The sequence below is a fragment of the Phoca vitulina genome, unplaced genomic scaffold, assembly GCF_004348235.1.
Source record: "Phoca vitulina isolate PV1807 unplaced genomic scaffold, GSC_HSeal_1.0 scaffold47, whole genome shotgun sequence".
Classification (NCBI taxonomy): domain Eukaryota; kingdom Metazoa; phylum Chordata; class Mammalia; order Carnivora; family Phocidae; genus Phoca; species Phoca vitulina.
Window position 1 is genome coordinate 11,542,081 of NW_022589750.1, and position 27,234 is coordinate 11,569,314.

At 58.2% G+C, this 27,234-nt stretch overlaps 1 protein-coding gene across 4 annotated transcripts in view; it reads right to left on the reverse strand.

The window, feature by feature from the left end:
• RAI1 (retinoic acid induced 1) overlaps positions 1–27,234 on the reverse strand; it is a 116,116-nt gene that overhangs the window by 80,818 nt on the left and 8,064 nt on the right. The window contains exon 1 of one of the 4 annotated variants that reach the window (XM_032431662.1): positions 24,839–27,022. The exons of the other annotated variants lie outside the window; for them this stretch is intronic. The gene's annotated coding sequence lies outside the window, so the exon portion shown is untranslated. Of the gene's footprint in view, positions 1–24,838; positions 27,023–27,234 lie in introns of those variants that run through there. 4 annotated transcript variants of the gene reach the window in all.

Consider the following 27,234-nt stretch of genomic DNA (forward strand, 5'->3'; position numbering starts at 1 on the left):
CTTATCTCCAAAAGGAGAACCCCAGGCTGTAGAGCCATCAAAGGACTCAGCAAGAGCACAAAGGCAGACATTCTGATCCCCACCTGACTATGTTTCTAGAGAAATCTCGCTCACCTCCGCCTGGCACAGAGCAGGTGCTCCATATGCATTTAACAAATGAGTGAATGAAGAAGACACAGTGTCAAGATTCAAACTTAGGTCTACCTGGCCCCCGAGCCCTTGCTTGCTTGTTCCATCAGACCCTCCTGGCAGGATTCCATGGGATCCTGGTGGTAGTACCCAGGACACAGCAGGAGCTCCATAAATGCGGAGGGAATGACTGGTGGGGAGGCTGGGGTTTGACTCCACGGCTCGCCACGTGAGTCCCGCCCCAGGCTCCGTGGGGAGAGGGGTTCCCCATGCTTGGCTGGCGGGAGAGTTTTATGGGCCAGGGTGGGAGTGCTCACAGGTCTCAAAGGGCCAGATGCTTCCTGGTGAAGTGTGGCTGTGTTCAGGAGAGCCTGGCCTGGACAGGTCATTCTTTTGTTTGCCTAGCACCATCTGAATAGCTGCTCTCCTGCAAAGTGTGTGTCCCAGAAACCATTCCAGGGTCAAATAATAAACAGGGGCCAGGGAGGAGACCCCAGACAGGGGCCTGGGGAGTCGGTGGGGCAATGGGGGTCAGTGGAGCTGCCAGATGTTAGGCTCACTGACAGGCCACCAGGGACAGGGGGTAGCCGGAGGCCACCCAGGTGGGCACAAGAGGCAGAGAAGAGGGGTCTGGATTCCACCGACCAGGCCAGGCAGGTGCCATTAAGACAAAGAAGTCACATTCAAGTTCAGCGCTGGTCTGGTAACCCCCCCAGTCCCTCCTGGCCTTGAGATGCCCCAGGTTAGAGGGGGGCCAAGCAGGTTTCAACATCTCTCTTACACATATTTACAGAGTAGTCAGCCAGCGATTTCAAATCTCTATCTTTCCCTCACATCGGTTACACCCCCCCATTTCAAAGACTGGGTCACTGAGTCCAAACAATCGACTTGCCCAAGGTCACAGAGCTTGCGTGTAGCAGAAGTCTTCATCCGTTTGCCTGGCAGACATTTACTGAGCACCTACTATGTTTGAGGCACTGTGCTATGTGTTGAGGATTCAGAGCAAGGAACAGGACAAAGCTTCTGTTCTTTGCAGTTGTGAGTCAGACAAGAAACAGAATGAATGGGTAAATTATATAGTATGTTACATTTAGGCGAAAAAATAAATAAAGCCAGGGAAGGGGACTGGGAGCATCTGGGAAAGGGCTGTGTTTTCACACTGGGTGGTCAGGGACCTTGCACTTGAAAACATTTGAGAACAGACTTGAGACACTAAGGTGGTAGGGCGTGCAGCTCTGTGTGTGTGTGGGGAAGGTGTGCAGGCAGAGGGGACAACAAGGACAAAGGTCCTGAGGCAGAAGTAGGGTGAGAGTTTTCCTGGAACAGCCGAGGCTGGTGTGGCTGGAGCTGAGTGAGCAGTGGGGCAAGTGGGAAGAGATGGAGAGCCACACCACAGGACCGTGTGCACCTTAGTAAGAGCTTTGGCTTTTATCGGGGGTAAGGTTTGGTATCTCTGCAGTGTTCTGAGCAGAAGAGGGACATGATCTCCCTGAGGTCCTTGCCATAGCCCCAGCTGCTGTGAAGAGAGCGGACATGGGGCCAGGGTGGGAGCAGGGAGGCCAGAGAGGCGGCCCCTGCGCGGGGCCAGGTGGACGAGGATAGGGCCTGGCCAGGGTGGCGGTTGTAGAGAGCTGACAAGACGCGGGATTCTGTATTTCTTTTGGAGGCAGGGCTAATAGGACTAGCTGGTGCATCTGGCCTGGGCAACCAGAATGGTCTAGGGCAGGTTCCCCGGGGAAGGGCAGGTCCTTAGGAAGGAATAAACCTGTCCCATCTTACAGGTTCATGAACTTCATGCCTCTTCAGACAGCTGCTGAAGAGGCCCCATTTTTAGCAGATGGATAGGGAGCAGTGCCCTGCCAAGTTACTTTCGCACGCTGAGCCTCAGTTTCCCCTTTTAATGAGCATGTCAGTCCACGGCAGCAGCTGAGGGCCCGATGTGCCTTCCCTCCCTTGTGGCTTCTGTTGTCCCCCCAGACCAACGGAGTGAATCCGCTCTGCAGATCTCTGCTCCGGGGTATCTTTCTGGGGCACCCACCAAGTGTCAGGCATTGTTGGGGGCACAGGGGAGACAGCCGTGAGCAAAACAGACAGCCCCTCTGCCCTCGTGGCCTGGCATGGTCACTAAGCAATTCCAGTACTGTTACTTTCTGTCCCCACCCCCCCAAAATCCTCCACCACCTAGCGCGTCCTAAGAGCTGGGCCACCATGTGAGACCAAGAGCAAAACACTTGAGAAAATGTTTTTCTTTGTAAGCAAAAACTTGATGTTTCAGCTGGGGGTGGGGGATCAGCATTCTACATCCCTTAAACTTTCGGAACATTTTCAAACGTGCGGTGTGCGCCACCCCCCCAGATGCCAGGGAGGGTAGTGGAGGTCAGAGGAAGATCTGGGGTCTCCCTATTTAGGTTCTGGCCAGAGCCAGGGCAAGAGAAAGGCCTGGGAGCAGGGGGTGCGCACTTCACGATCTGCTTTGGGCTGGCCCTGCAGCCCTACAAGGGGCTGGGCTGGGGTCTGCCCATCAGGGCCTGCGGAGACCCAACCAGTTCCTGCCTTTGATCTGCATGACCTTTGATCTCTGCTGTCTGTGGCTTTTTCTGCCATCTGTCTGTCCATCCATCCTTCTTTACTAGGCTGTGGGAGGCCACCACCAGATGAGGTCATACAGCTTTAGACTCAGATGGGGGCAGACCCACCCGCCGTGGGATCCCCTTCCCCGGGTGTGGGCTTCAGAGGAGGAATGTCGTCTGGGGGCACCGCATCCTCTCACCCTGGAGCCCCCTCAGCCTCACCCCCACGGGCAGTCACCTCCCTTTCTCAGCATCTGAGTGCACTAGAAGGTGCTGAGCTTGTGTCCCTGAGCTTGGAGGAGGCAAGAAAGGCCCTGTGTTCAAAGGGTGGCGGCTAAAGGCAGGGCTGGGAGTGGGGTTGGGGAATACGCGGGGCATGGTGGGGGGGTAAGAGGAGGGTCGCATGGCTGGAAAGACAGACAGAGGAGGGACGGAGGGAAGGAAGAGGGAGGAGGCTGAGGAGTAGTAGATGAGTGCAGGCTACCAGAGCAAATGCAGGGGAGAGGGATGAAGGGATGACAGAACAACAGGGATGAAGGGAGGGGAGGGCACCAGAGAGACCCAGGGAGAGGCACCAGGACAGGCAGGCGGCATCTTCTCAGCCCGGGGAGGGCCTGCCCTGCTCTGCATTCTCCTGTGCAGTCCTGGGTCCAGAGGACACCCCTTGGTTCCTGACCAGTGGCGCCAACTCCCCACACATGTGGCCTGGCTGGGGTCCCGTCACGGCCATGGGAGCGGCCCACGGCCGCCATGGGAGCCTTCTTGCCTCTGAGCCCCCACCTCTCAAGTAGCTGCAGCCCAGGGCTCAAACCTGTCTTCTTGGCCAGGGAGCCCCAAGGGGCTGGGGGTCCTGTCCAGTCCTCTGTGTCAATACAGATGGCCCCCTGAGCCCAGCCACTACTGACTGACCCTTAGCCACAGCCACATTCTGACCCTTGACCTCAGTCACAGTGTGTGCCCCCGGCCCCGACCCCCGCCCTAGCCTGACCCCCGCACTCTGCTGTGAATGGACTTCTGACCCCAGCACAGCCCCCAGCCGCAGACCAGTATCTGGCCCTTGCTCTAGATTGACCTGTGACCCCAGCCCCAGCCTGAGCCTGAACCTGATGCTGGCAGAGGTGCTCTCCCATGCTGGTGACCATCCCGTGGACACATTCCACCCGGCCACTGGGGACCATGTGGGAAGGAGAGAAGGGGCCCAGCTCAGAGCCCTCCCGCCCCCGAGGTGGGGAGCACCATCCACCCCAGACACGGCCCACGCTGAGGCCTCAGGGTCAGGCAGTGACAGTTTCCCTGAGCAGAGGTGACTGGCGCTGAGCAGGAGGCCTGCCTGGGCCAGAACGAGCAGGCCAGACAACACACGGACGTACTCAGAGCCTGACAGACCTACACACACAGCCAGACCCACGAGCCCAGCCCCGAGACCCTCGCACACAAAAACATACGTGCAAAGATACACAGATGCAAACCAAAGACACACAACCAGACGTGCACATGCACACACAAACACACCGGCCCCACCCCTGCCCCTTTTCACTGGGCCACACAGCTCCTGCGGCCCAGGCTCAGGGGCTCCCAAGGGCCCAAGAATGGGAATGACAACAGCTCCCTCGGCTTTCTCTCCTTCCAAGAGAATGTGGAACCTACCCTGAGCCCCAGTGGCTTCCTCTGCCCCCATCAAAGCGAACTCGGTGAGAGAGCAAGGATGACTCCCTCCCCTAAACTCAGGGCGGTCGCTGATGCCATTTTTTACAGAGAGGGCCCCCATGTCACACAGCAGATGGGGGGGGTTCAGGACACGCATAAACACACAGGCTCCCCTAGGCGGAAATACACGGGCACACACCTCCATGTGTATGCACACTCACAAAACCAGAGACCCACGTTTGTTTTAGATGCATGCAAGGAAAGGTAGACAGGGACACACACAAATGTGCCCACGTAAGGACACACAGGGCCTCCTCACTCGTAGTCATACTTGCACACACACCTGGGTGGCAGCCACCAGCCTCCGCATATCCTTTGTTCCCGGACCCCAGAGCCCGTGGGTATCTCTGGGGGGCTCAACCACTCCTCAGTTGACCCCTCCAGCCCCTTCCCAGCTCAACTCAGAGCTCTGTGGGCCTCTGCCCTCACTCTACCCGGCGGCCCTAGGGATGCTGCCCCCAGGCCTTCTCTTGGCCTCCAGTTCCCAATCCCAGCCAGGTGAGGACCCCCGAAGTCCTCCTGACCCCGTCCCATCTGATGGCTGCAGCTCCCGCCAGGACCTGCGTTGGCTATGGCATGCCCTTTGTCTTTGGCACAAGTGGGCCAACTCCCTCCCTGCTAAGGGATAACCCAGTCCTGTCACCTCGGCCTGTCAGCCGCAGAATGGGGCAAGAGACTCAGGCCCAGCTTAGCTTCTCCCAGGGCAAGTGAGTCCCAAGGAACATTCGAATGGAAAGCCCTTTTCAGGGGTGCCTCAATCCACAGAGATCACCTCTGGAAGCAGAGAGAAGAAACTGCTGATCAAGAAGGAGAAGAGGGGTGGGAGGGTTGCTAATTGTGCTGTGTGAATTTTTTTACCACATGAGTGTATGAGGAGGAGGAGGGAGAGCTGGGGGGGGAGGAGGGAGGGGAGGGAGGAGGAGGGGATTATTGTTCTTATGCTTTTCCTCCTAGTTTGGCTTCATCCCCACATTCCCAGTGGAAGCCAGGTGACTGTGCCACGGGCAGGGGTGGTGTGCGGAGAGGGTGCTCACTCTGCTAAGCACCCCCGTGGAATCCTCCCAGAAATCCTCTGAGGGAGGTGTCTCTAGCCCATTTCGGAGATGTGGAAACAGCCTCAGAGAGTAGAAGAGAGAGCACAAGGTCTGAGTGACTTCAGGGGAAGGCTGAACCACTCACTGCCTGGTCTCGGGAGCTGTTCTCCTTCATCTGGTACACCCCGGGGCCCAGCTCGGAGCAGTCTAGCCTGGGCACAAGTGCAGGAAGGGCGTCAAACCCCTGGCTTTAGAAGCCTGCCTGGGCTCTGACCTCTAGGAGAGTTACTAGGCGATGAAGTCACGGCTCCCATCCTCCCCACACACCCTAAACCAGGAAAGGTGCTGCTTCTGTCCTCCCCCAGAGCAAGCCTGGCCCTTCCGCATCTTCGCTGTGTGTCTCTGGGTGGCTCTGCACCCTCTCTGGGAGGAGAGGTGATGCTTCTGCTCCTGCTTCCCTCACCCGGGGGGAGGGGGTGATATGGGCTGGAAAGCAGCCTTCTAAGCTGTAATCTTTCTCCCTAAATTTAGCACAAAGTTCACGGTCTGAGACCAGGTGAATCCTCCCGAGCCCAGTCCCCCCAGACAAGGCAGCTACAAGGGGCCTTCACTCGACCGACTGACAGGGCCAAGAGCCAAGCCCAACCGCCCACCAATAGGATGTCCTTCCAGCCCTGTTTCCATACATTTCTGTGGTGGAGAGGATTGCGGTCGACTTTCTCAGACAATCCATACCACTCCCAAAATGTGTGACGAGAGATTCACACCCAGCCGCTTCGCATTATGTTTCTGAGCCTCAGATTTTGTCACCTTTAAAATGGGAGACTGGCAAGGCCTGGGTTGTGTTGAGGATTAATGGAAATCTGTAGGTGAAAGTCACTATGGGGGTTTGCCTCATCATGGACCTTTGACAAATGCTGCTTCTGATGGTTATTATTCCCTCCTGGTCTATGGAGAGATGTGAGTTTTCGATCACTGGGATAAGTACCAAGTTTCAATTTTGTGGTGATCGTCTGAACATTTCATTCAGAAATCCTGCTCGGTTGTGCTGCTGGGGCCAAGGCTTTGTCCCCGGTACTGAATGACCACTGACATATGCTCTGGGCTACTCATGCCCAGATCCCCTTACAACCTCCCAGCAGCCAAGTGAGGGGCCTGGGAGCCCCGTGCTGCAGACCCAGAAACTGGGGCTCAGAGAGGGAGCTTAGGAGGAGTAGAAGCAACAGGAAGACAGATTTCACCTCCATATAAGGAAGAGCTTGCTAACAGGCAGAGCTGCCCAGAAATGGAATGAGTGAGCTGCCTTGGGAGGTGGTGAGCGGCCTGTGGCTGAAGGCGTGCAAGCAGAGAAAGGGGGTCTCTGGGTGGAGAGGGCACGCAGGCGGCTCAGACACTAGATGGGGGAGGACCGCGGGGATCTCTGGTCGTGTGACTTGACCAAGGCCATGTGAGCAGGAATGGAATTCCAGAAGGTCAGAGCTGGGGGCCAGAGCAAACGCTCTCCTGCTCCAAACCTGCCACGTGAACACCCAGCAGACAGAGCTCAACGGGGTGGAGCGAGAGGCCCAGGCCTCTGAACCAATTCCCTGCCCGCCCCCCAGATGACACAGCATTGATTTCTCAGAAAGAAATACCTACTTTTAATTTTAAAAGTTGGAAAGCATACAAAAGTAGAAAGGAAAAAAACAAAACAAAACAAAACCCCGAGTCCCCCTGAGCCTGTGACAATTATTGTTTCTATTTCCTTCCAGTCTTCTCCATGGGCATCCATTTTGGTTAGAAGTCCTGGTAGGCTCTGAGAAAAATGTTTTCTTATTGATATATAATCCTCATGCTGTACAATTCACCCTGGAAAAGTGGTTTTTGGTGCCTTCAGGGAGTCGGACCACTGTCACCACTATTTAATTTCAGAACATTTTCTTGCCCCGCCCCCCAAGGAAACCCATCCCCATGAGCAGTCACTCCCCATCCCTCCACCACACCACAACCCTGTCAACTGCTATCTACTCTCTGTCTTCATGGACGAGTGTAGTGGCCTCTTCTCAGCCTCCCTGCGCCCACCCCCTGCCCCTTCAGCCCTTATGGCGGCCAGAGGGAGCCTGCCGAAACCTAAGTCAGATCCATCCCCCGCTCATTTGGAACCCTCCAGGCCTCCCGCCTCACACAAGAGTCAAAACCAAACTTGTACCACAGCCTACAATCACTGACACAATCAGACCTCTACCACCTTGACCTCATCCCCTCCCATTCTCCCCCTTCCTCCTTGTGTGCCAGCCACTGGGGCCTCCTCGCCCAGCTCCTCAAACACCTCAAGCAAGGCCGGACTCAGGGCCTTTGCACGGGCTGTTCCTTCTACCTAGAACATGCTGCTCCTCGATGTCTGCTCTGCTATTCCCACCACTAGCCCTGCAGCCCTGCTTTTTCTTCATTAACACTTATGGTCTGACATGTCTGTCTGTCTGTCCACTGTCTTCTCCTCAGCTAACGCGGCAGCACCTCGCCTGGTGGCCTGTTTGTGCCTAGTGTGGGGTTGCAGTTCAGTGAATATTTGGGCTGTCTCCAATAAAGCAAGGAACATAAGAGGAACAAATGCAAAAACCAAGCGCCCCACAGAGCAGACATTAGGAACGAGGCCCTCTGCCTGTGGACATGTGCGGTTTCAACCACACTGCGCCTTTTGTTAATTGAGCCAGGGGAGTTCACATAAAAATCCAAATTCCAGTTTCTCTTGAAAACACAGATCTGGTCATCTAGGGCCGCACGCCCGCATGACAACTGTCGGCAGGCACTGAGAGGCGGGGCCCAGGGGTGTCGGGGTCCTGGCTCTGGGGTCTGGGGCCGGGCCTGGGGCTGGGGGGAGGGGGCCCTCCCCAGGTCGGAGGCCGTGAGGTCCTGGGAGGTGAATGCCTTGCGGTGCCTTGGAGCTGCCCGGATGTGCTGCCTGGAGGCCGGCCTCCCTCCGCGAGAGGCACGAGTCCTCCCCCGTGGCTGCTCCCCGGCATCCGGGGCCCTGAGTGACCCCAGCCTCATTTCCTACCCGCCTTTAACATCCCAGCCGTGTCAACTAGTAGCACCTGCCCAGGCTCCCCAAGCCCCATCACCCCTGGCAGCCACTGTGCCCTGTGCTTGCTCTCAACTTCATCCTTAGGTCTGTCTTGGGGCCTCGCCTGCCCCCAAAGGCCCGTTGAGGTCACCCCCTGCACACCTCCCTCTTCGGACTCTGAGACGGAGCAACAGAGGGGTGGCAGCCGCTCACCCCGGCCTCCCAGCCCTGGCAGTGCCCAGCGCACAGTAGGCCCTCGGGAAGCTTGGCTAAAGGACTAGATGACTAGCACCCATCCCTCGGGGCTGGAGGAGGACTTAAGGGATAACACGAGCACCCAGAAGGGTCCAGCTTGGGTCATGCTCCGGCCAGTGTGTGCTTGTTCATCACCTACTATGAGCCGGTGTGCAAAGACAGAAAACCCTGGGAAGGCCTGCGGTGGGGAGGCTGGTGCAGGGAGAAGGCGGCACGGCCGGAGCCTGGGTGTGCTGCTGCAAGCGTGCGTGTGTGTGCGTGTGTGTGCGAGCGCGTGCCTGCTCATGCTGACGAAGGAGGGCTCTGCAGCAGGCAGGGTCCGATGTTTTCCTGGGGCCTCAGTCTCCCCACCTGCATGCAGGGCTCCCGTGATCACCAGCCCCTCTGGCCCCATGGTTCAGTCCTGCCTCCCCACCCTGGGGAGGTTTCAGGGTACTGCAGCCCTGCCTTCCCATCCATCAGGATTTTGCTGCATTCCTGTGAGTCATTCTCCAAACAAACCCCTGCGTGCAAAGGAGAGAAGAGAGCAGGGGAGGGGGAGAGGGGAGGTTGGATGCAAACGCAGCCCCGCCTCCTCGCTCTTGCCTGCTCCCCCTGGATGCCCCCTCCCAGGCACGCTTGCATCCCAGGCCCTGGTCCCAGGAGAGCTCTGGAATAAGAGTCTGGTCAGCTTGTACCATGGACTTGCTGTGTGACCTTGGGCAAGCCCCTGCCCTCTCTGGGCTTCGGAAGATGATGACCCTGAAGGTCTCCACCTACAGGGTGCACAGACTTCCAAGGCAGACTCCATCTCAAACAAAGCAGGGTGTCGGGGGGACGGTATGCCATGGGTGTCCCCAAAGCAGCCTCTGCCCACTGCCTTGTCTCAGTTTCCCCACCTCTGAAATGAGGACAGGACAAGTCCCTGGTAGGCACAGGGGCTAGGGGACCCACCTGACAGGTGCAGCTGGGCCGGGGGCCTTAGCATGGGCCCAGGCCAGCCTCCAGCCCCGAAGCTGGGGGGTGGGGGGCTCCCACCGGAAGTCCCAATCTCCTGCACTGAGGAATCACTGTGCAGGCATTTCCCTGGGGGGTTGGGGGGAGTGGAGGGGGCACTGGGCGTCTCTGAGTCACAGAGCCAGGGCCCAGGCCTGTAGGAATGTCTCTATGGGCGGACCCCAGCTCTGGGAGTGGGGGATGAGACACTGCTGAAAAAAGGAGGAAAAATTCCCCACACCAGCAGCGAGGAGTAAAATGGCTGAGGCCGTATGCCCGTGCGTGTGCATGGGCGTGCATGCGTCTGTGTACATGGCGGGGGGGGGGCAGGTCCGACAGGAGTCTGTGGCCATGCAGCTCAGGTGCTGGGACCTGGTGGTCCAAGTCAGTAAGGACTGTGTGCAAACATCTGTGTGCACGCATTGCACGTGAGGGAAGGATGGGGGGGGATGCAGTGGGTCTCCCCGAAGTGCTCTGTCTTGGGGCTAAAGCGTCCTCTGGGCTCGGTTTCTTGGTGAAAATCTGATTCTTAGTCACTCTCATGGCAGCCATCATCTTGGCCAGGTGGCTGCGTGCACCAGCCCGTGTGCCCGCCCGTGTGCCCTCGGAGCCCCAGAGCCGGTGCTGGGAGTGGTCATGGCTGAGGGCCGGATGGCGGTGGAGAGCATGTCTGTGCATGTGTGTGTGACGGATTTTGGAGGGTGTGACAAGGGGGTGTGAGCGTCCACGAATGCGACAAGTGGCAGGGATGTGTAGGTGTGTATCGGTAGTGCCCCAGCGGGCTGGCATCTAGGGATGAGTGTGCGTGCAAGAGGATTTCCGCCTGAAATACCAGCGCCTGGAACTGCCCCAGTCAGTGCCCAGCTCTGCCTCTGCCCAGGCTGAGCCGCCTCCTCAGCGCGCTCGTTCCCTCTGGCTCCACGAAAAGCGGGTTTCCAAAGCGCCGGGAACTGGAGGTGCACCGCATGTGCGCACACCCTGGCACAGGGCTCTTATCTGGGGGCCCCCTTAAGATTCCGAACAAGGCGCCAGCCCTCTGCCCAGACAAATGCCCCAACACACCTCACTTGGGACCTGGTATTGGGGTTCAGGAAGCCCGGGCAGGGGTTCCACCTTGACCGGGACCCAGCAGGCCTGGACGCCACATAGGAGAGAGGTGAGGGCCGGAGTGAGGCCAGGGGCCTGGAAGGGCCTGCTGGGATGAAAAGGAAGGTAGGGCTGTGGGCGCCTGGGTGCAGGAGAGGGGGTGTGTGGGAGACGGCGAGGAGCCTGCCCACGACGGTCATGCAGGACACACAGGACACGGCAGACCTCATTGTAGGGAGCCCAGAGAGCCCTGGTCGCTCCCAGCTCTGCCTCTCAGCACCCTGAGCCGCCTACTCAGCCTGAGCCACCCCTCCCCAGAACATGGACCCCTGTCTTCCTGACAGGGCGCGGCAAGGGGCTGCCACACTTTAGACTCTCCAGAAGCGGTCACTCTTGTTATGGCAGTGGCCCCCGGGGTGCTGCGAGAGCACGTGGGAAGGCCACCGGGCCGTGGGCTCCTCTCACGCACTGAGTGGACTTGCCCTAAGTCCCTTCTGCTCACTGGGACTCAGTCTTCCCACCTGTAAAGTGGGGTGATGCACCCCACCGCACACGAGGGTAGGAAAGGCCCACGGAGGAGGACTCCAGGACAAAGCGCCCCCTTTGTGCCTAGAGTGAGGGCAGCAGGGGCCCCCAGCGCAGGGTTCCACCTGGCAGTTGTAAAGCTGGACAGCTCCGGGGGTGTCCAGTGGGGGTAAGCAGTTGCACACCGAGTGAGAGAGGGTGGGCACTGGTTCACACGTGCCTGGGCCAAGACAGGGACCTGGTCTTCAGACTCTAGGCCCCTGCTCTGTGCCCTCACCATGTACGGAATCCCTCAGTTGTCAGAAGGGCAGTACGGGTAAGGGATGGCCACCGCTGAGGGATGGGCCCATGGAGACATGAAGCGTCCCAGTCTCAAACGACAAGTGATGAGCTGCCTGGGGACAGCACAGGAGGCGTGCAAGGAGGTGCGGGAGACAGTGACCCGCTCAGTCACCGGTCCAGATCCCCCCCAGGGAACGCAGGGGTTTCACGATTCCATCATGAAGGAGTCTTTCCACGTGGTCCCCCGGCCTCACCCATGAGAACAGCCCAGAGGGGAGGCCACCAGAGCCCATTCCTCGCTCGTTTAGTCTAGGCTGATGAGCATTTGTGTTGCTGGAGAAAACAAGGGGCTTACTAAGCATTAAGGGGTCTCCTCCTGGGGAGGGGGCCAGCCCCCAGCCCTGCTGCCACCTCCAGGTCAATTTACGCTGGGAGAGGACCCAGAGAGACCCAGGGGTTGAGGACAGGGAAGCAGGTAGGTGGCAGAGGGAGCGGAGGAGGGCGCAGGGCCAGGGACAAGGATGGCAGGGGTGACACCTGAGAGGCTAGGAGGTGGGGGGGGGTGCAGATTAGCCCATAGGCTTGCAGCCTCAGAGGCCTGTGCCAGGATGCGGTGCCTGGAAGATTCAGGTACCTTCTCCCGCTCTCCATACTCTGTCTGAGCCCCTCGAGTGCCCAGGCAGCCTGTGAGCTCCTGAACCCACTCAGGACTCATCTCTGCTAGGATCTCTAGTGGCCCCCACCTCACTCAGAACGAAAGCTTAAGTCCCCGCCCTGGCCTGCAGATCGCTCGGGCCCTCTCCCCTCACACCACCCCAGTGACACCAGCCCCTTAGCCATTTGTGCAACACGTGAAGCACGTTCGTGCCTCAGGTCTTTTGCACGGCCATTCCCTCTGCCCGCAGTGCCCTTCCCCCTGACATCCGCGAGGCTCACTTGCCTCCCTCACACATCGCCTGGTCGTGAGGCCTTTCCCGATTCCCGAATTTAAAACCGCAAACATCTCCCACTTCCTGAGCCTCTTCTCGGCTCTACATTCTCGTCATTGCGTGTATTGCCTTCCAGCACACTCTACGGTACTGTCTCCCAATAGGAAAGGAGTTCTGCCAGAGCAGGGATCTCTGCTTTGTTCACTGATGTGCATCTAGAACAGTGCCAGGCACATAGTAGGGGATCAATAACCGTGTTTGAAGCGAATAGCACACCCTGTTATTCAAGAAAGAAAAGCCTCCATTTGAGTGCTGCTGAAATCTTTAAAAACCTTCCCCCTGTGGGAGTTTCAATTCTTTTTTTCTCCTGAGACAGTGCAGGGAGGAAACTTGCACCATCCGCTCGCAGCTTAGGCCCCACCCCCAAATCGATGGTTTGCTCCTGACAAGAGGGGTGGTTCTCATTTTTCTTCAGTGTTCAGTCCACTAACCAACCCACTTCCTGGACAGGCTCCTCTGGATGTTGCTTGGGCCCCGGCTCTGCAGTGAGCCTCCCAGACCTCTCCCTGTCGCTGTGTAGGGTGCCCCCTCCAGCCCGCGGCTGCTCCCTCAGGCTGCAGGGACTGCCCACAACCACTGGCCACCAGCCCCGGGCTCTCCCTGGCCCCGTGCTGCCTTTCCAGACCCCTGGTCGGCCCTCATCCACTTAGACCCTTGGCCTGGCCTCCTTCCCTCCTACTGCTGGTCTTTCATTCTACCTACGTTTCGTCCTCATTCTTCAGCCCAGAGTACTAGGCCAAACTCTCCCTCTGGGGGTGTCCAGTGGGGGTAAGCATTTGCACGCCGAGCGAGAGAGAGAGGCTCCAGCCTGGCCAGACCCAACTGCCACCCCCTCAGCCTTTTCTCAAGCAGGACCCACTGCCCGAATGCCAGTCCTTTCCTCTGCCTGGCTCTGAGAGTCTGATGCCCCCCTGGCCCCCTTGCAGCATTCCCTAGCTCTGAGCCCCACAGGGGAGGCCAGCCGGGTCCCCTCCGGGCTATGTGCCACGGCTTTGCAGAGCCATCCCGAGCTCCCCCGGGTCTACAGAACAGGTGCTCAAGAGAGCTTTGCCGAACGAATGAATGAGGTAAACAAATTAGCAAGAATGTGAATAAATGAGCGACAGTCTGAGTGGAACGCGTCTAGAAACAGGGCAGCAATAAAGTTCTGGTTTGTGGCAGGCCTCCTCCACAGTTCATGGTTCTCTGGTGCAGACCCCTGGTGTGCGTGGGGATCGCATCTGAGTAATGATGACGTCTGTCGTCACAGCAGTCAGCCTAGGCCAGGCTACTTTACTACACAACAAAACCCCCCCAAATCTCAAGAAGTTTATTTCTCGTTCACACCACACAGCCTCCCTGCCAGGCTGTCAGGGGGAGAGAGCGTTCTGGCATGTCACCCTCAGCAGCGAAGTGCTCAGCCTGGGAGGGACGTGCGGGTCACTGGCCAGACCTGGTCACGTGACCCGACCCCACTGCACGGCGTCCAGGAAGCTAGATCCTTACCACAGGCTTGGGAAGATGAGGAACTGGAAGTTTTGGCCAACAGCTCTGATGACACCTCCAAAAGGACCAACAGCGCTATGAACAGTGGAGGCCACTTATCGAGCAGTTCCTGTGTCCTGGACACTGGGCTTAGGACATGAAGTACAGTTTCACTGAATCCTCAGGGAATCATCCTGAGTTCTGAGGCCGCTACTAGGAATATCCCCATTTTCCAGATGAGACAGCAGAAGTCCAGACAGCGAAGCGACTCACCAAGGTCACATGGCTTATAAGTGTTGACGTGGAGATCAGGACTCACATCTGTGATTCCAGGCCCCCATGCACCCCATTGCCTGGCACGGGCTCCTAGCTTCCTCCACTGAGGCTGGCTGGGGGTCAAGGATGGCCCTCAGACCAGAAGTCCCCCATGCAGAGGGCCACACTGACCATCCCTACCAGAAAGAGCCTCCTCACCCTGCCCCATCCCATTCCCAGACTTCTCCAATGCGAGAGGCTAGTCCCAAATTTTACTGAGAGAGAAAAGTGCTCAGAGGGCATAGTGACTGAACCAAGGTCACATTGTTGGGCTGTGCAGGGCTGAGACGAGATCACAAGTCTCTGCCCACCGTGCTCTGAGTGTCCCCAAGTATCTTCACAGCACTGGGTGCCCTAGGGCACCCTCAGTCTCAGACACGGCCCCTCAGAAGCGAGGGTAGTCATGTGCCCTCCACTTTCCTGGCAGGCAGGTCCACTGGGGAAAGGTCCCCAGTTCCTAGCCCAGCAAGCCTGTGGCCCTGACCACCCGGGCCACCCTCTGAGGAGCTAGGCTGAGTGGCCAGCCAGCACTGGCTGATCCCCGCTCCCAGGGTCAGTCCCCATAAGGGAGGCCAAAGAGGGATGGAGGGAGGTAAGTCTCTACGCCAAGGCTCCACACCCAGGACTTCTGAAAACAAGGCCTTGGGCCTCTGAAGCCACTTGGGGGTCTGTGGAAAGGGTCATGGAACAAAAAATAAGAGTTCAGTGGAGTATGAAAACGGACCTACCTGGAATCAGTTTCCAGCTCTGCTCTGTGATCTTAACCTCTCTGAGCCTTGGTCTTGTCATCTGTAAAACGGGTTGTGATCAAGATTACAGATGACATAGCCCGCACCTGACACCTAGTAGGTGCTCAACGAACACTGTGGCTCTTGTGATTGTAAATGGTTTTTTTTTTTTTTTCCCCACCAAGTTCCTCCCCTCCCATCCCAAACCTGAGCCCCAGACCATGACTAATCCTTCCTGAGCTACAGCGGGGCCCCAGTACCAGAAAGGTTATGGCTAAAGACTTGCTCTGGCTGTGCCAAGAATGCACTTCCCTCACACAGTCAGTCCCTCCTCCCAAAGATTTTATGCCTAGTAGTTCGGTCACAATGAGCCCCCACCCTGCACCAAACCCTGCTTCGTATCCATACCCCCGGCAGTGCCAGCAACTCACAGGGTGGTCGGCTCCAGCAGCCAGGCTTCGAGGGCAGCCGTCCTCCTAATGTGGACAGGAAGTCAGGGCCTTCCCAGCCTCCTCTGAGCCCACCCTCCACTGGGAAGCCTGGAGTCTCCAAGTGTCCTTACCCCTTCAACCCCTGTCCCCAGCTCCTGGAGCCTTCCCACTGCCTATGAATCCTATGCATAGTTCATGTTCCCAATTATCCAGTCCACAAGCATTTACTGAGCATTTACTCCATGCAGAGCATTGCCAACCTCCATGAGAAAGGCGGAGTTGAAAGGGCATGGCCCCACCTCCCGGTGAGCGCAGAGTGTAGCAGAAATATACACGTTCGTGATGCCCCACAGCCCAGCGGTTACTAACACCCGTTTTGAAGTTGCACAGAGCTGGTCTGAGGCTCAACCCTGCCACCTCCCAGCCAAGAGACTTTGGACACTGCATTGTGTCCACTAATCTCAGTGTGTCTATCTGCAGAATGAAATAGTAAGAGAATCTACCAGAATCATGGGTGAGAAGAGTTACTGAGTATCAAGACCTTTGTGCAGAGCATGACACACAGCAGGAGTATAACCCTTGTAAGCCTCATTCCTCGCCTTGACCGGGCAAGGGCAGAGTCCCGAGGCATGCCAGAATAGACCTCCCTCCAGGCTTCCACCACCTCATTAATCAGAAAGGACTGTCCACCCGGCTAGGATGCCACCTGACGCCCCTGGCAGCCTGCCCATTCACCTCCATCTTGTCTGCAAGGACATCTGGGGACGGGAATGGACCATGCCAAGTTCTGGCTGAAGGCCAGGCATGCGGGGACCCTAGCAAACCAGAAGAGGCCCACCCAGCAGGCCCCACTGCCACTGAACTCACACAAGGTCATTGCCAACACAACACAACACAACACAACACAACACAACACACACACACTGCACGCACACGGTAGGTCCACAATAAACATCCTAGGTGGGGGTGGGGGTGGGGAACGGGCTGAGGCTAAGCGGTGCCTGGAGGTGAGGTGGGTAGTACGAGCTTGCCATCAGAGGGACTGAATTTGATGTCTGGGCAGTAGGGAGCCACTGAAGGTTGCTGGCCAGCAGAGGGATCTCTGCCCACCTCCCCACCCTCTAACAAGCTCGCGCTTTTTGTGGTTGTCCCTTACTCCCTCCACCCCCAATATGAGTTAATGTTCTGCCCCAGGCCTTTGCTCCCAATGTTCTTCCCACCTAGAAAACTCTTCCCATAGCCCCTCTGATCAGCTCATTCTCCCTCCAGGTTGAGCTCAGAAGCCTCTCCAGACCTTCCCAGTAGGGCTCAAGGTCCGTTCTCTGCTTCCTGCAAAAATGACCCTTTTTACATTAGAGCACAAGAATTCCTTTCTCAGGCCACCTGGCCCCGACAGGAGTCCTTGGAGGGCAGAGTCCTGATCTGACTCCCCTCTGCGCCCCAGCACCACCTGACACAGGGCAGGGCAGGGATCGGTGGACATCACTTTAGGCTTTCGAATGCTGTCTCTGAGATGGCACAGAGGGAGGATGGAGGAGTCCCCTTGGGGAAATGATGTTGTTGGTGCAGACCAGAGGCGAACAGAAATTAGGGGGCGGGCGGCAGAAAGGAGGGGCTGGTGTGCAAGGGGCAGTGGAGAAGGGAGGGGAGAAGAAGGGGGTCATCTTGGAGGCACCACATGACCAGTACACCTGCTCCCTAGCCCCTTTCTCCTTCCCTCTGCAGAGAGGTGAGAGGGAGAGAGGGGCAGGACTGGGGGACAGGCAAGGGGGTGCAGGTGCCTAGGCCACAGGCTCACCCTGTGGGGTGGAGAGGAGCATAGGCAGGTCCCACCAAGAACACCTGAAGTCTCAAGGTGTCCTGACCTTCCTATCATTCCCTACAGAACCCCCCCTGCCAGGGCCCCCAGTCTGGGCAGTGGGCTCAGGGCAACACTGCAGCCCACAACCCATGCCATCCCCATGCCATCAGAGAGGACTGACCTCAAGGAACTGTCCGTCTGGGGGAGCAGGACATACCAGGTCACCGCGCATCCTGCGCAGCCCCGTCCCCCAACAGAGGGGGCAGGAGGACAGAGATTGCCTTGTTGGAGGGGACGGGGAGGGATTTCAGGGCGCGTGGGAGAGGTAGGAGAGAGGGGCCTTTGTTCCGGGCAGCGGGAACAGCTTCTGAAAGGCAAGGGAGGTGAGGCAGAGAGAGAGGCATGGGGGGGGCGGGGCTCTGAGAGGTCACCCTGAACGCCCTCCAGGGCACCTGGCACACACTGAGCGACCACCACTGTTGTTGGTGCAGAGCAGATGGCACGGGCCGGGTCAGGGGGCAGCGGCCGGCCCGAAGGGCCTTGAATGCCAAGCCAAAGATGGCCCAGGGCTGGGCGGCGGCGGCGGGGCCGGAGGGAGCGCTGAGGCCGCGGGCCGAGCAGGTCTCCGCCGAGGCAGGGCGATAAATTAATTCAATGAACCTGCCACGCCAGCCTCTCCGACCCCGCGCGGCGCTCCGAGGATGAGCGGGGCCGGGCGGCGGGCCGGTGGTGGCAGGCGCGCCCGCCGCCGCCCCGCCGCTCCCTCCGTCCGTCCCCTCCCCGCCGGGCGCCGTTTTCCAGGTAATTAAGACCGTCCGGGCGGGCGCGCAGCTGCTTCGGCGGCCGGCCGCGCCTCCGGCCGGGGCAGGTGCAATTAAACCCGCGCGTTCGCGGCCATTAAGCATTAATGCAGCTCATTAGCATAAGAACGAGAAGACGCTTTGATGGCGGCAACCCCGCAGGGGCAGCGGGCGAGCGCTGGAGGGGCGGCGGGGTGCGGCCTCCCGAGCCCCGACTACAGGGCGCCCCGCCTGGGAAGAGGGTCGGAGACCTGGCCCCGACCCCGCCCCGGGGTCCCAGGTTGGAGGGCTAGGGAGGAGGCCCACCAGCGAGGGTAGAGGGCTCTTTCCCAAAGGCACAGGTGGGTAAACTGAGGCCTGGAGGTGCCATGGGACGCACACAGGGGGTCCCACTACCTGGGAGCTAGAACCCAGGCCTCAGCCTACAAGTGGTTCCTTTATTAATAATAATAGCAGGGCGCCTGAGTGGCTCAGTCGTTAAGCGTCTGCCTTCGGCTCAGGTCATGATCCCAGGGTCCTGGGATCGAGTCCCACATCGGGCTCCCTGCTCTGCGGGAAGCCTGCTTCTCCCTCTCCCACTCCCTCTGCTTGTGTTCCCTCTTTCGCTGTGTCTCTCTCTGTCAAATAAATAAATAAAATCTTTAAAAAAAAAAAAAAATAATAATAATAGCAGTCAACACTTAAGCCCTGTTTCTAAGCACTTAGCGGAAATTCTGCCCCTCCCCCCCGCAACCCCAGGAGCTAGTGGGTACTTATAATTGTGATCCCCCATTCTATACAGGAGGGAACTGAGGCTTGGAGAGGGTCTTGAATTTACCTCCGGTCCCAGGGCTGGTAAAAAGCCAACGGGAGGATTTGAACCTGGGCAGTCTGGCTCCTGAGGCTGGGCCCATAACCAGGAAGCCACACTGCTACTGCGACACAGACACGAGGGGTGACCAGGGAGGGGTGGGGACTGCGGCTAGGGGGAGGCTGTGTCATCCCACCCCAACTGGGTGCCAGACCGTAGTAGCCGGGGCCACCAGTCATGGCCTTGGGGGAAGCAGGTTGTAATAATCTGGAGGAGCGGTAAACTGGAAACTGGGGGTGAAACTCACTGGCAACTCGGTTTTCTTCCCCCCCAAACACTGGTTGGACCTTCAAAATGGGTCAGGGCCAGATGTGGCCGGACGACAACCAGTTTGCCACTCTGGTCTAACACATGGCAATTCACAGGAGTTCAAGGAACACAATAGCTGAGCAAAGGAACAAGTGAACGCGTGGAAACATGCCTCCCTCCACAATGTGCGGGGGAATCAGGGACTGATTCTCAGATTTCATCTCTTCCAGGCTTCCTTTGGCCCAGGAGGTGGCTCTGTGAGAGCAAAAGGGCTAAGACGAAATGGCAGGTGGGGCCCGAGGCAGCCTTGCTGTGCTGTGGCTCCCAGCGTCCCCTGGGGCAGTGCCTCGGGCATTCCAAAGTCAAGGTAGTTGCCGAAAGATGTCTTGAGGGCCCTGGTGGGGAAGGCAAAGAGCACAGGAAGAGGAGACACAGGCTGCCCGAGTTCCACTCAGAGGTGATGGAGCTAGAAGGAAACCTCTCGCCCCTGAGGAGCTCAGAGAAGGTAGGCACTTGCCTGGGGCCGCACAGCAAAACTCCCCTGACTCCTTCAGTCCTAGATGTGCCTTTAGCAGGTGTCCAGAGCAGCCTGCGGCCGAGACACAGGACTCCTCTCTCCACGAGTAGCTCTTGCAACGTATTCTTCAAGCCTCTGTCTTGGCTTGTGATAAATGTGCATTCCCATACATGAATGTATAATGACACCAATAATTTGATTATTCGATTCCTGTCTTTTCCCCCTTGGCCACACATCCCCAGGGTAGGGATTACAAACACCCAGATCACGGCTGCTTTCAGTCCTGGACTGCAGTAGGCTTGCAAACATATCTGTCGACCAGATTAAGTATTATTACCGCAAGTAGTCACAATGCCAAACAGAAATGCATGCCCGAGTGGGGGCTTTCTTGCCTCCCCAAGCCCTCAGACACCCCCTCACCCCCCCCCCCCCCGCCACACAACCGGCTCATGGATCTGGACAGGCCTCCATGCCTCCACAGGCAGGAGAGGGGCTCGGCCCCCCTCTTCCCAACCTGACCCTGAGGCCAGCCCACCCCCTCAGCTGCCAGGCTGGCCTGCAAAGGTATCTGTCCCAGGGGACCCTCAGCTGCCTCATTAGGAAAGTAGTGACAGATGCATTAGCTGTTAAGGGTGTGTGTGTTGGGGGGGCGCTGAGGGCTGTCACAAGGCTGAGGAAAACCAAACGCCTGCCACTTCCTGGGCCTCTGCGCCCCATCTGTGCCAGGGGCTGGGGAAGGGACAGAGACAATGGTCCAAGTACAGAATCTCCCCCTGGGACTCACCCTTGGGTCTCAGGACCCAGAGCAGAGATCTTACAGTCATTCCTTGCTGTTCTTGCTGCCTGCCTTCTGGCGGGACTCGACTCACTGACTGATCCTTGACAAACCCCTGCCTCCTCTGCCTGGGCCATTACAGCTCCGAAGCTCTGTGTGAGAGGAACTCAGGGGCCTGGGAACCCACTCCCGTGTAACAGAAGAGGAAACCGAGGCCCACAGAGTTGCTGCCCCAGAGCAGAGTACTAAAGCGGGTGCCAGGCTCTGCATGAAGGTCCTGGCTTGGCCACTAACAGACTGTGTGGCCTCTGCACCTCAGTTTCCCCATATGTGAAATGCAGGCCTGGACCACAGTGACCCTGGAGTTTCCTCTGACCTCTGAAGCAAGGTCAGGGAAGGCCCAGTTCTGCTGGAAGAGGGTCAGGGATTACCAGTGTCCCCTCAGCCCCCAAAGTCAGTCCTTCCTGGGGCCGGACAAACAGCTACACACAGGGGTCACCGAACTCAGATCTCCCCCGGCCACTGAGTTCTGCCCAGCAACCCAGTCAGTGACCACCGCCTCCACCATTGATAAAAAGCGGGTGGGAAAAGTCCTACACCACACTGCACAGGCACACAGGAACAGGCCTCACACCACAGGATATACACACTAACAAGAAGACAGACACTCAGCCACATACGCAGGTCCCCTGCCCGCAAACGCAGACAAACCACACACACACACAGGGGAGGACAGCCCCCCGCCCCCGTTGTACCGCTACACACGGGTACCCAAGACGTGCTCACACAAACCAGCCCCCTCAGCTCATTTCTCCAGCCCAGACACACACACACACACACACACACACACACACACGTTGGTCCCAGTCACAAACAGACACCCCCAGTCTACGCACAAATCACATACATCCAGGCACACACTTAGTAACCAACACAGACAGACTCATACACGTGCCTGGATGTAGCAGCCACGGGAGAACCATCCCCCCTCCATGTAGAGTACCCCCCATCAATGGACACGGCCACATGCTGCCCACACAGGCCCCCAAGCCCAGGGACACACACAGATACACACCCATCTTGCCACTTGGTTAAATTCCACACGGCAGGTGGTGCCCAGCCCAGAAGAGAAAATCCAGATAAATAAATCATGTTCAGAGCATCAATCTCGGCCCCAACCTGGCTGCCTCCTTGCTGCAGGTAAAGCGAAACGGGTCTTAAATATTTTATAAATGAATAAACCTGTTAAGAGAATATAATTTACAGGGCCATTCGCTGTAGGCTCACAACAGCCCTCCCACATCTTTTCATTTTGGAGAGCACGTGGTGGTGGCAGGTGTGGCCACTGGGGCATGATGTCTGGTGCCCCACCCGCTGCCCTTCTGCCAGGGGTGTTATTCCCAGGGAAAGGGGCATTCTGTGATTTTCCATCCACTAAATTCAGCTGCTGCTCGGAGACAGGGCCCTGCATTCTCTTGTCTCTTCAGCTCCCCCCCCCCAAGCCTTGGATGCCTTTTAAATGCCAATCCATCCCTGGCAACTGTGATTTTTCCAAGGCCTGTTTCACACAGGCCTTGGATGTGTTAGAACTGAACCGTTCAGGAATGGGGAAGAAGAGAAGGCCTGGCAGCAGGGATGAGTGGGGGCAAGGAGAGCTAGGCCTGAGGGGCAGCTGGGCATAGGGAGCCTGTGCCTGGTGCCAGGCCCGCATGCCCCCAGGGAGAGGCAGAGGAGCTTAGAGCAGCAAAAATGACTCCTAGGATGTAGAGAGGGAACAGAAGGTGGGTTCCAGGCCCGACAAAGGGTCTTTGGGTCTGAGCATAGCTCGGGCAAAGGAGGCTGGAATGAGGCTGAGGTCTGAGCCTTCACTGCAGCCTTAGGCAGCTGGGGCCAATTAAAGCCCCTTGCTGCTGGGACCTGAGTCTCAGCTGGGGCCACGAGTCTTCAGTGTCCCTGAGCAGGCTAGGTGGCCTCCTGGGCCCTCAGCTAGCAGGAACCCTGGCCCCAGCTGCTGCTTTTATCAGAGGTTAGTGGCAATGAGGAAGGGCTCCTGAGGGGTCTACACGTGGAGAGAGGCTGTGAACAAAGTCAGAAAGGGATCATCTAGTCCTGCTCTTTTCTGAAGCTCTCACAAGAATGTGGTTCCGGTTCTCTCAAGACTCCCACAGACTCGGGGGAAAAAGGAGAATGTTACACAACATTAAGTGAGAAAAGCAGGATATCAAATGGTACACACAGGAGGAATGATGGCATGCTTAAACAACAACAAAAAACCCCGTGAACAGGGGGAGAAGTCAAATGTGGCTGCCTTTGGAGACTGGGAGTATGGGTGAATTGTTTTTCTTTTAACTTGTCATATTTTCCAAAAGTCTGTAATAAGCCTATCCTCCTTTTATAGTGAGAGAAAAACCCCACCAAGGGCCTTACAAAACCAAATATATAGAATGGTCCCATATTTTACATTTACTTATCATATATTCTTTATCATATGTCTAGGAAAAAAAAGTTGACAGTGGTTATGTAGGGGTAGGGGTAGGGGTGGAAACACGGGATTTTTACTTGTTTAACCGTATATTTAGATTTTTCTAAATTCAACATAGTAACATGATAATTCCATTAAAAACAAAATGTTTAGGACGGGGAAGTTCTTTTGGATAGCGAGCCTGAGCCCCTTCCTGTTGCATCTGAAAGCCCCTTCTCACTCTCCCTGAGCGTGTGTGCACCGCGTGAGGCTTGAGAAAGGCCAAGGGATAGTTGCTCAACAGGCACACAGCCTCCCTTCCAAGACCTAAAGGCTGGCATTACATTTTGCTGTCTGCCCAATCCAGGTGGGAGGGGACAGAGGGTCAGCTGAGTCGGTGCCTCCGAAAAGACTGGGGGACAGAAGGCGGCCCTGGAGTGACCGGTCGGGGACTTAAGGCACTAGAAGGAAGGAGGGGTGGAGGAAGGGCTGGGTTGGCAGCAAAGTTCCGGAAGGGGCTGCCCCCAGGGCAGACGGGGTGCCGGGGCTCGGGAGGTAGGAATGTGTCTCCCGGCCAGACAGCCCAATGGCTGCCAACTAGGGGAGGGCCGCGCTCCTGGGCTGGAGGGAGGCCGTCTGGGTGGCAGCGTCCAGTCTTGGACGCCGTGGTGTGGTGGGGGTGCCTTCCTGGCCCCTCCTCTCTCTGGCCCTTGGTCGGGAGGTAGGCCCGGCTGGCCCACGGGGAGCACCAGCGAAGGACAGAGTTGGAGGCCCCGAGCCTGCTGCTCCGGGACAGCGTGGCCTGGAGGCCGGGCCCTACTTTCAACGACGTCCCTGCCCAGGAGCCGGGCCCCAGGAGGCGCTTCCTGCTGCCCCTGATGTGGGGTTGCGGGACTCTGTGAGCAGAGCCCGTCCCGAGGCTAACCCGCACAGGATCCGGTCGCAGAGCGAGCCTCGAGCCGCAGCGCCCGGACTGGAAGCCACTGCCCACAGCCTCGAGTTCCCGGAAAGACACGGGCTCGGCGCGGGGGCGGGGCCTCGGCCGCCCCGCCCAGCGGCCCCGCGGAGCACGCCGGGACGGGGCGCTGCCATGGCGACAGGAGCGGGCCGCCCCGCCTCCCTCGCCCCCCGTCACCCCCCCCGTCCCCGCGCGGCCTCCGCACCGCGAGGCTCCCGACCCCTCCCGGCGTCGCCGGCCCGCCGGCCGGGGCTTGTCAGGCCGGACGCCGCGGAGGAGGCCCCGGCGCGGCCAAGATGGTGGGCCCCGCGGGAGGGGAGCGGAGGGGAGCGGAGGGGAGGGCAGGAAGCGCGGGCGTTTGCCCTCTCGCCGCCCCCTCTCGAGGTTGAGGAGAGGAGAGGAAATGGCCCCGGAGGCGATAATCGAGCTGCCAGTGTGTCTGGCCTGACAGCTCCTACCTAAGCCTCCCTCCCCCCGCCCCCCCAGGCCTGCCCTGCCCCCAGAGGCGGGCCGAGCTGGGGCTGCCCGCGCTAGGATCCAGAATTTGCCATCCCGACCAAACGCCCCCTCAGCCTGTCCGAAAGAAGGCCCTTCCCCCAGCCTAGTGCGCCTCCACCTCCCGGGCAGCGGGCAGCGTTTAGTTCCCCAGGCCTGGGGCCTGAGATACCAGCTCTACCCACCTACACCCCAGGCATCTGTTACTGGACAGCAAGAACCTGTTTCCCCTCAGTATGGCTGCCTCCGAAGCCGTCAAAGCGCCCGAGGCTCTGAACAGCCCTGCCTGCCCTCCCTGGAGACCCAGCTAAGCTGCCAACTCCCCGGGGAGCCCCTGAGCCCCTCTTACCCTGTGTTCTCCCAGCAACAATGGGGGACAAGAGTAGGATGGGCACTCACACTGACTGGGCCCGGCCAGTCGGGCCAGATGACTTATCTTCCCGAGTCCTGCATGTGAGTGACTCTGCCCAGGTTCCGTGGGCAAACAAGCCCAGATCTGTTAAGGAGTGAAGTGGCAGAGCTGGGACTCAGCCAGGCTGTGACTCCGGACGCCTGGCCACACACAGTGGCACTCCCTGCTCCCTGGCCGCCTAGCCTGGGCTGGTCCAGCCGCCTATCTCTGGCCCAGAGCAATGGCCTGGCCTCCCGGTCCCTCCTCCTCCCCACTACCACAGGCCTGGCTTCCCTTCTGAGACGCCAATCTGCAGCCACACAAAGCCCTGTTTGTTTGCTTTCTCTGCTGCTCCCCCTGGATCCGATGTCTTTCTCTGCTACCTGCCGGCCTGGCTTCCTCTCCAAGCTGCCCTCCCAGCCAGCTGAAGGGAAGGGGGTGGGGGGGTGGCCATTCCAGCAAGCCCTGCCTCACAGCCACCCCAGCATTCCTCGAATCCACCTCCCCAGCGCCAGGGCACCCAGCTGGGGCAGCCTGACCCACGATGGTTTTGCAGCCCCCTTGCCGCCTCTCAGAATGTAGGGTACCAGCTAGGTGCAACAGGAAAGATGCCTGCAGCCAGGGGCTGGGGCAGGGGGAGGGGAGCCCCAGAGGCCCAGCCAACCTCCCCTCTCCTTTTGTGAGCAAGGCTTGTTTTGTTCGTCAATCAGGAAGGCAGCCCCTGACTTCCCAGCAGCCCACGGGCTGCCAGGAGATAAGGAGATGAATGGGGCCAGGAGGGCTGAATTGGAGGAGGCAGAGGGACACCCTGGTTTTTTGGCCCTCCCCCACCCCTCACTCTTTCTGGGGGTTCCTGCGTATCCCAGGCTCTGGGATGAGGGCTTACAGGCTGCGCTGGGAGCCTTACGTGGTAGGTGCCCTCTCAGTGCCCACCCTGGGCAGGCACCTGAGCAGATCCCTCTGCGTGGTGGGCACTGCAGAGTGTGTAGCCTCGGGCACCCTCCGCAGTGTCTTGGGAAGCCTCATCAGGCTAAGCTGAAACAGGGCTTTCACAGGCAAAGAAAAATAAACACCCGCATTCCACACCACCTTCTCTACCTGCAGAGTGGGGGCTGCCCTCTCTCCCCGTTCAAATAAAGAAACCCAATACTGATACTGCACAAGATCTAACAATCTCTCCTGGTTCCCTCTACCCAGGGCTCTTTTATTGTACCCTGCCACGCTGGGTGGCCCTGGGCAGGTCCTAACCTCCCTGGGCCTCCCTCTTCCCCTTCCTGTCCCCTCCGTGCAGAGTTTAACCCCTACAGCAACTCAGGATAAAGGCATGATTGTGCCCGCTTGACAAATGGCAGGAGGCTCCAAGAGAGAAAGCCACAGAGACAAACTGCCCCAGACAGGATTTAAGCTCATTTCTGTCTGACTCTAAGCCCTAAAAACTTCCCACCAGGTTGCAGTATCATTTCACAACCAGCGATTCTCTGCTGACTGGATGAGTGGCCACTGTGAGGAGGTGAACGAGGAGCAGGTTAGAGCCAGCAGATGCCGTCTCCAATCTCAGCGTCGCCACTTGGTTGCTGTGTGACCTCAAGCAGGTCACTTAACCTCTCTGAGCTTCAGCTTCCTTGACAATCCGTACAAGGCAGTTGATCAGGCTTAGAGAGGACAGACCACCCAATGCCCACAAAAATAGCAGGCACTCTTTAAATGATGGCTTTTCTCTGTGATCCCTTTCAGCAACCAGAGAGACAGGAGTCCATTTCTTAGAGGAAACAGACCTCTCCCACCTCTGCTCTCACCCATCCAGCCCTGCTGCCAGTCACCGTCTCTGGCCCTCTGGCTAAGGCCAAGGGCTTCCAGGCTGAGCTCCCCAGGCTCCCGTCCTGCCCAGGAGACCAGGGCCTCTCTGTTTAATTAGCCAGGGCGAGGGCCCCAGGGGACAATGTCACCCTAAGGGAACAAAGCCAGCTTCATCCACATCCTGCTGGACTCAAGAAAAGAGAACCACTCAATTAAGTCTGATTTGCCAAAACGTCTGTTTTTAGTGCTATTTCGGGCCATGGTGGGGATTTTCTGTGCTTGTCTCAAAGGTATCCTAAACCAGATTCCTTCCTACCTCCCCCACCCCTACTGTGTTTGAAATGAAAATACGTTCTTCCTCTTCACTCTCTTTCCTTTTTCCTGCTTCTCTTTCCCACCTATCAGAGGGATGCAAATGAGAGAAAGGGTGGAGGCTGGGCCCCCACGGGAGGACAGCACTCCCCCCACCCCACCCCCGCCCCACTAGGCCTGGGCAGGCCCCCTCGGCTCAGTCCCCCAAAGTACAGCACACTGGGAGTTGTGGTTCCCTCAAACCAGGCTGAAGGTGAGAGCTCCTACAGGCCTTTATCTTTTCCCCGCCTCTGGA